Source organism: Pongo pygmaeus, chromosome 16 (assembly GCF_028885625.2).
Source record: "Pongo pygmaeus isolate AG05252 chromosome 16, NHGRI_mPonPyg2-v2.0_pri, whole genome shotgun sequence".
In the NCBI taxonomy this organism is placed as follows: domain Eukaryota; kingdom Metazoa; phylum Chordata; class Mammalia; order Primates; family Hominidae; genus Pongo; species Pongo pygmaeus.
The window spans coordinates 36,883,021-36,889,020 of record NC_072389.2 but is presented as its reverse complement, the minus strand read 5'-3'; the positions used below and the strand labels follow the sequence as shown (position 1 = coordinate 36,889,020).

General features: G+C 37.1%; 1 protein-coding gene across 1 annotated transcript in view; it reads right to left on the bottom strand.

Annotated features, from left to right (window-relative positions):
• Window positions 1–649: 649 nt before the first annotated feature.
• The window catches only part of LOC129014235 (amyloid-beta A4 precursor protein-binding family A member 2-like), a 46,683-nt gene continuing 41,332 nt past the window's right edge, over window positions 650–6,000 (bottom strand). Inside the window, exons 6-9 of the mRNA XM_054451417.2 lie at window positions 4,002–4,091; window positions 2,732–2,779; window positions 1,173–1,221; window positions 650–748 (exon numbers count right to left, since the gene is read on the bottom strand). The gene's annotated coding sequence lies outside the window, so the exon portion shown is untranslated. The remainder of the gene's footprint in view (window positions 749–1,172; window positions 1,222–2,731; window positions 2,780–4,001; window positions 4,092–6,000) is intronic.

Below are 6,000 nucleotides of genomic sequence, written 5' to 3'. Positions count from 1 at the left end.
AAGGCTGTGTGCTCCAGGATTTCACTATTTAGCTCAACTACCAGTCCCTCCGTAAGAGTGAACGGAAGCTTCTTAGAGCACCATGTTGCCTTTAAACCACAAATTCTTGCTAAAAGTCACGGTCATGGTAAAAAACCTATGGCTTTGGAAGGCTTTCTTGGTCATGTCCTAGAATTAAGGTTAAGCCTGCGTTTCATGGTAACTGAACAGGAAACCAGCCCGACCAACATCCTTCTCCCCCGTGGCTTGCTCTCAGCTCCTCTTGGTCGGGCCTTGGGCAGCCAGACGGTCTGGTTTTAACCCTTGCTCTGCCACCTGTAACCCTGGACAAGTTACCTACCTTCAGTTACCTCATCCACAAGATGCAGATATTAGTAATACCCTCTTTTTAAGTTATTAAGAAGACTGAAAGAGTTAATAAAAAGCAAAAAATACAAAGACTTGGTAAGCATAGGCACAGAGGGGAGAAAAAGCAATAATAAAGAAATGATACTTCTATATTTTCTATAGGTCATCTGTATAACAAGAAGAAAACAAACCAAATGAAAATGAAACAAATTCTCTCAAAAAGAATTAAGTCAAGACAGGCAGAAGGCTCACAAAGTAATATAAAATATATCTTATGGTTTATGTAAAATTCTTAATAAAATACCTTCTTTGCTCCAAGCTGCACTCTGGCTTTGCCTTTGAGTCAGGTGGCATTTCTTTGTATGATGACTGGTTCTGTCGAGTAGGCACTGCTTCAGCCCTACAGAAAGAAGAAAACATCTCTAGAAAACAGCAGCATTCCTGATTCCCACTTGGGAAGGCCTAACAAAATGGCATATGCCTCAACAGCAGCACATCAGTGTTAAAAAGTCTGGAGTCAAGGGGAAAAAGTAAAATTGGACCATTTTCAGAATCTCACCAAAAACAACAAACTGACGTTCCAAGTGGCCTACATGAGCAAATTAGAACCTTAAATAAAGGTCACTCTTAATGCCTATTTTAACATAGATTCAGCACCAAGTACAATCTCATTTTACTGGTTTACCTTTTTCATTCTTGAAAGTAGGAGCTATGAAAAAAAAACACTAAAATTTCTTTAAGAGAACCTTCTACTTACAACCTAACTTACGTAATCAAAACACTCTATTGAAGGTGAAAATTGAGTATTATAAGAAAATAATCACCTGTTTCGTCAGAAGTTCAATACATAATGCTCTTCCACCCAATACATACCTTAAAAAGAAAAAAGGAAACACACAAAATTATCTCGAGAATTATTCCTGCTTAAACAATTTCTACATGCCATTACTAAGAAAGCAAGTACACAGTAAACATGAGAAGAGAACATGCAAGCGCAAGCATGAACATACTTTTTAGGGATATAGGACTATGTGAAACTTAAAACCTCTATTGGTATTACTCTCATGTAATTGCTCTGAAATTCTAGTCAATTGTTTGAAATGGCTCTTAGAACAGAATACTTTGAATTTTTATGATATCAAAAACTAAGAACTTAGCCAAGTATTCCAAAGAATAGGAATAGTAAGTATATTTAGTAAGTATTCCAAAGAATAGGGGCAGAAGAACGCATTTCCTTAAAGTACTACCTCAGAATTCAATTCAGTAATTCCGATGTTGCCTGTAACATCAGAAAACAACTTCCTTAAAAGCATAGCAAGTTGGATTTCCCAAGTTGCTGACCAGGTCGCATTCCCTCCTGCCCTCAATCCCATCTTTGTGTTATACTTTATCTCCAGTTCCATTTTGCTTAGTATTCATGGTGCTCAAGTTTTCACTGTGGACATCAGAGCCTATAAATATATATTGTTCCGGCTCATTCCTGTACATCTTTCCAAGTCATACCTGCTATTCTCCAAAGTCTGTGAATCCCAATATTAATAACTTGGAAATTCAGTTTAAGGTCCTCTTCAGAAGGTCAGTTAGCTCAAGGCAATCACATTTTTCTCAGGACTCTTAAGAAATACTCCAACCCCAGAAAAAGGCCCTTCGTTCTGGTATCAGGAGCCGTGGGCCACAAACACAAATCCGACAGAATTTCAGCCATTTACCTCCCACATCGTCCCTTCCCTAATGTTCTAGCTAAAGCAGGAAAAAATCATGAAAACACCACCTGCAGTCACGAATCCTCCAGTCGCCTGGCCAAGATTTCATATTCCCTTCAAGATACCTCTCAAAGAGGACGTGACAAGGGAGGGGCACACAGGGTGCTACAGGTACTGATAAGGTTTTATTTCTTTTATGTATATATATTTTTTGAGACGGAGTTTCTCTCATCACCAAGGCTGGAGTGCAATGGCACAATCTCGGCCCACCGCAACCCCTGCCTCCTGGGTTCAAGTGATTCTCCCACCTCAGCCTCCCATGAAGCGGGGGTTACATTACAGGCGTCTGCCACCATGCCCGGCTAATATTTTTGTATTTTTAGTAGAGACGGGGTTTCACCATGTTGGCCAGGCTGCTCTCAAACTCCTGACCTCAGGTGATCTGCCTGCCTTGGCCTCCCAAAGTGCTAGGATTACAGGCGTGAGCCACCACGCCCAGCCAAAGGTTCTATTTCTTAAGTTTGGTGTTGGGCATATGGATGTATGATTTAATGTTTTAAAAAAGAAAGATACCTTCCTAGTTTTTTTGTGTTTTTTTTGTTTTAGGCCTGCGTGCTTTATTCGTTAACCCATACGAATCCATAAAGAAGTAGCCATTAGCAAATTCAGGCAATACATACCGGATTCATACTTCAGGAAGACAACCCAGTTGACAACCACAACAGTTTCTATGATAACAAAAGTGAGTGAAAATACTGACATTCAGGTCATATCAAGAAAGTTCAATCATAAGATATATCCACAAGCAAAAACATACACACAAAAAGCTAAGTATGAAGCTTTTAGAAAACTACTACCATCCTTAGAGTAAGCACAAGAAAGTATTCTTTTATGTCTGTTTTTTTCATCAAAATACCGCATATAGCCATAGATTTTAAACCACTACATCTTATCTAGATTCCGTTAACATTTCTTGTAGATCATTAACATTTCTTCTAGATTCCATCGTTATTCTTTTGTAACCTTTATTGTTAGTATCTTAAAAATACTTTATTAAATATAACACATACATTCAGAAAGTTACATAAAATATACCTTAAGGTATACCTTAACAAGTTATTGTAAATTATTTGCCCATGTAACCACCAACCTGTTCCTGAAATATATTCCAGCCAGTATCCAAGAAGCCCCACAGATGTCCCTTTCAGGTCACACATCCCTACCTCCCACCTGGATGGACTCCTTACCCTAACCTCTATGTGATCACCTCTTTGTTCTTAATAGTTTTACTGCCCAAGTATGAATCCAGAAATAAGTGTTTCTCCGTTTTCTTTTCATTTTTGTCCCCCTAAGAAGCCTTTTTAGAAGTTTTCTTCCTAATTCTACCCCCATTCCCCATGGAATTTTAACACCACAGATATATTTATGTCGGTTTATGTTATACGGCCCTGTGGAGGGCAGCAGACCATTATAATAGGTAAGATTTTCTTTCACTCTAAGGACCAATTTTCACTCCACTGCACGTGATATTGCCTCCACTAAGAATGTATGCCCTAACCAACATTAGTTTTCCCTGTTGCTGAACTCTATATAGAGAAAATTGTACAAAATAGGTTTTGGGGGTCTGGTCTCTTTTGCTTAACACAGTGTTCAAGGTTCGCCCGTCTTTCCCACATAGCTGTAAGCCATTTTATGAATACCACAATTCTTCATTTTCTTGGAATGAACACTTCAGTTATTTTCTGTTTGGGGCTATGATAAACGATGCTGCTCTGAACATTCCGGTATCTCCTGGTGCCTATGTACTCATTTCTTGTGGAGTATATATCCACAAGATTCCTGAACCATAGTGTATGAGTATCTTCCACTTTACCAAATTGTTTTCCAAAACACTTGTACAAATATACACCCCCATTAGAAAAACAGAGAGTCCCGTAACAATTTTCTTACCTTAAAAGATAAGTTAAGCAAAATATCTCCATGTCTTCTTTTTCTTTTAAGATCTGAAGATCACTGTGCAAAGGACTATCAGGGTCAACTCTAAGAATCACAAAACAAAAAACAGTTCAAACAAAAAAATAATTTTTTTTTCAACTAACTCAAGAATGAACCAATCTGAAAGCTAAAATACAGCACCTACGGTAAGTTCAAGAAAGAGAAGATCTGAAGCTGCTCTATATCCTCAGGAAAAATAGAGGTCACTATAGCTTCCAGCTCCTTTAGAATGAATGTCCAAAAGAGATCATAATAGCCTAAGTCTAATCTAATAAGGGGGTTCAGAGTTTGCAGTCATTCTAAAGGAAAACAGTCACATGTATATATAATTTTCTCAAGAATTCAAAAGAAGTTTAATATGCTTTCCTAAACTTGTATTATTAGTCAAGTGGTTCAAGGAGAACAACTTGCCATGGACGGAACTATGAAAAGTTAAATCACTAAAAAATCGGTATTTTTCCACAATTGTCTTATATATAGATTTCTAATATGACTCCCACCCCCCACTCCCCCTTTTTTGTTTTTTGTTTAAGAGACAGGGTGTCTCGCTCTCTCACCCAGGGTGGAATATAATGGTGCAATCACAGCTCATGTGCAGCCTTGACCTCTCCAAGCTCAAAAGATCTTCCTGCCTCAGCCTCCCACCATCTATAGTAGCTCATACTACAGGTGTACTACACCAACATATTTTAAAAGTAATAACATAACTACAGCTACAATAAGTGTTAATTATATTGCTTTCAAAACTGGGGGAAAAGTCATAAAAATCAACTTGGCAATCATTCTCTGTATAATGAAATATATTACTCTTATTTACTTTCCAACCAATATTATTCAAGCTTGAACTTTTTCCTAGAAGATAAAAATCATGCAAGAGTTCACTCTATCAAGAAAATGACAAAAAAATTTCGATGGACCTATAAAAACATTTTCAACACTCAACATTTCAAGAAGTAAAAAAAAAAAAAAAAAGTCCAATTAAATGAAGCATTATGAAGTTTCAAGAGAATATAAAACTAGACACAAGTCTGGTTCATTTCCTATTTCTTATCATCTGAAAAACTCTAGCCAACATGTTCAGACCACCATGGACTCCATGATAGCACAGAATTCAGTATGAGTCTATTCCAAACCCCAGCAATTTTTGAAAATACTAGAAGACACTCAAGGTGACACATTACTAACTAAAAGAGACTTCCATTCATAAGACTACAAGCAAGAATATTATGCAGATGGTCTAGTTCACACACTGACACACTGAGAAACACGTGTACCTACATGCAACTGGTTTCAGTTTTTCAGTGTGGGGACTTCTCTAAAGATGAAAACACATCGATATCTTATCCTAAGACTAAGTAGAAATGGAACTACTTTTTAGTCATGTGAAACTAAAGGTTTTAAAGACTGCACTATACTTTGAAAAAGAAAAAAAATCAAGTTTACGAAGATCTTACTTCCTACATATGTAACCATGACCTCATTTCCTATCTATAAAATATGAGAAGTTTCTCCTATCTCTAAAATATGAAGAGCACCTATTTCACACAGCGGCTATGAAGACTAAATGAGAGGATACATAAAGTATAAAGTACTTAGCATAGTATCGGTCATGCAAAAGTGTTCAATAATTTATACTTGTTTTGAAGATAACTCAAACTGGAATCGATCACAAGACATGGAAAGTACAGTAACATTACTTCAAATGCTACCAATTCAGTTTTTTAAATAATCAAGATATGAGAAATTGACTAAATTTCTTTCCTCTAGGAAAAATTACTAATTAAATTAATACATAACTAAGACTGAAGGAGGGAGAGTAATCTATCTGGTTTCAACACTTGGCATCTACTTGCCTAACAATTCATTCCCTGTTTTGGAGAACCTGTGCCCAAGACAAAGTAACTGGTCCTCGGCTTTCGTGGAGTTGGTAAATAGCTCTAATACAAGGCACGAA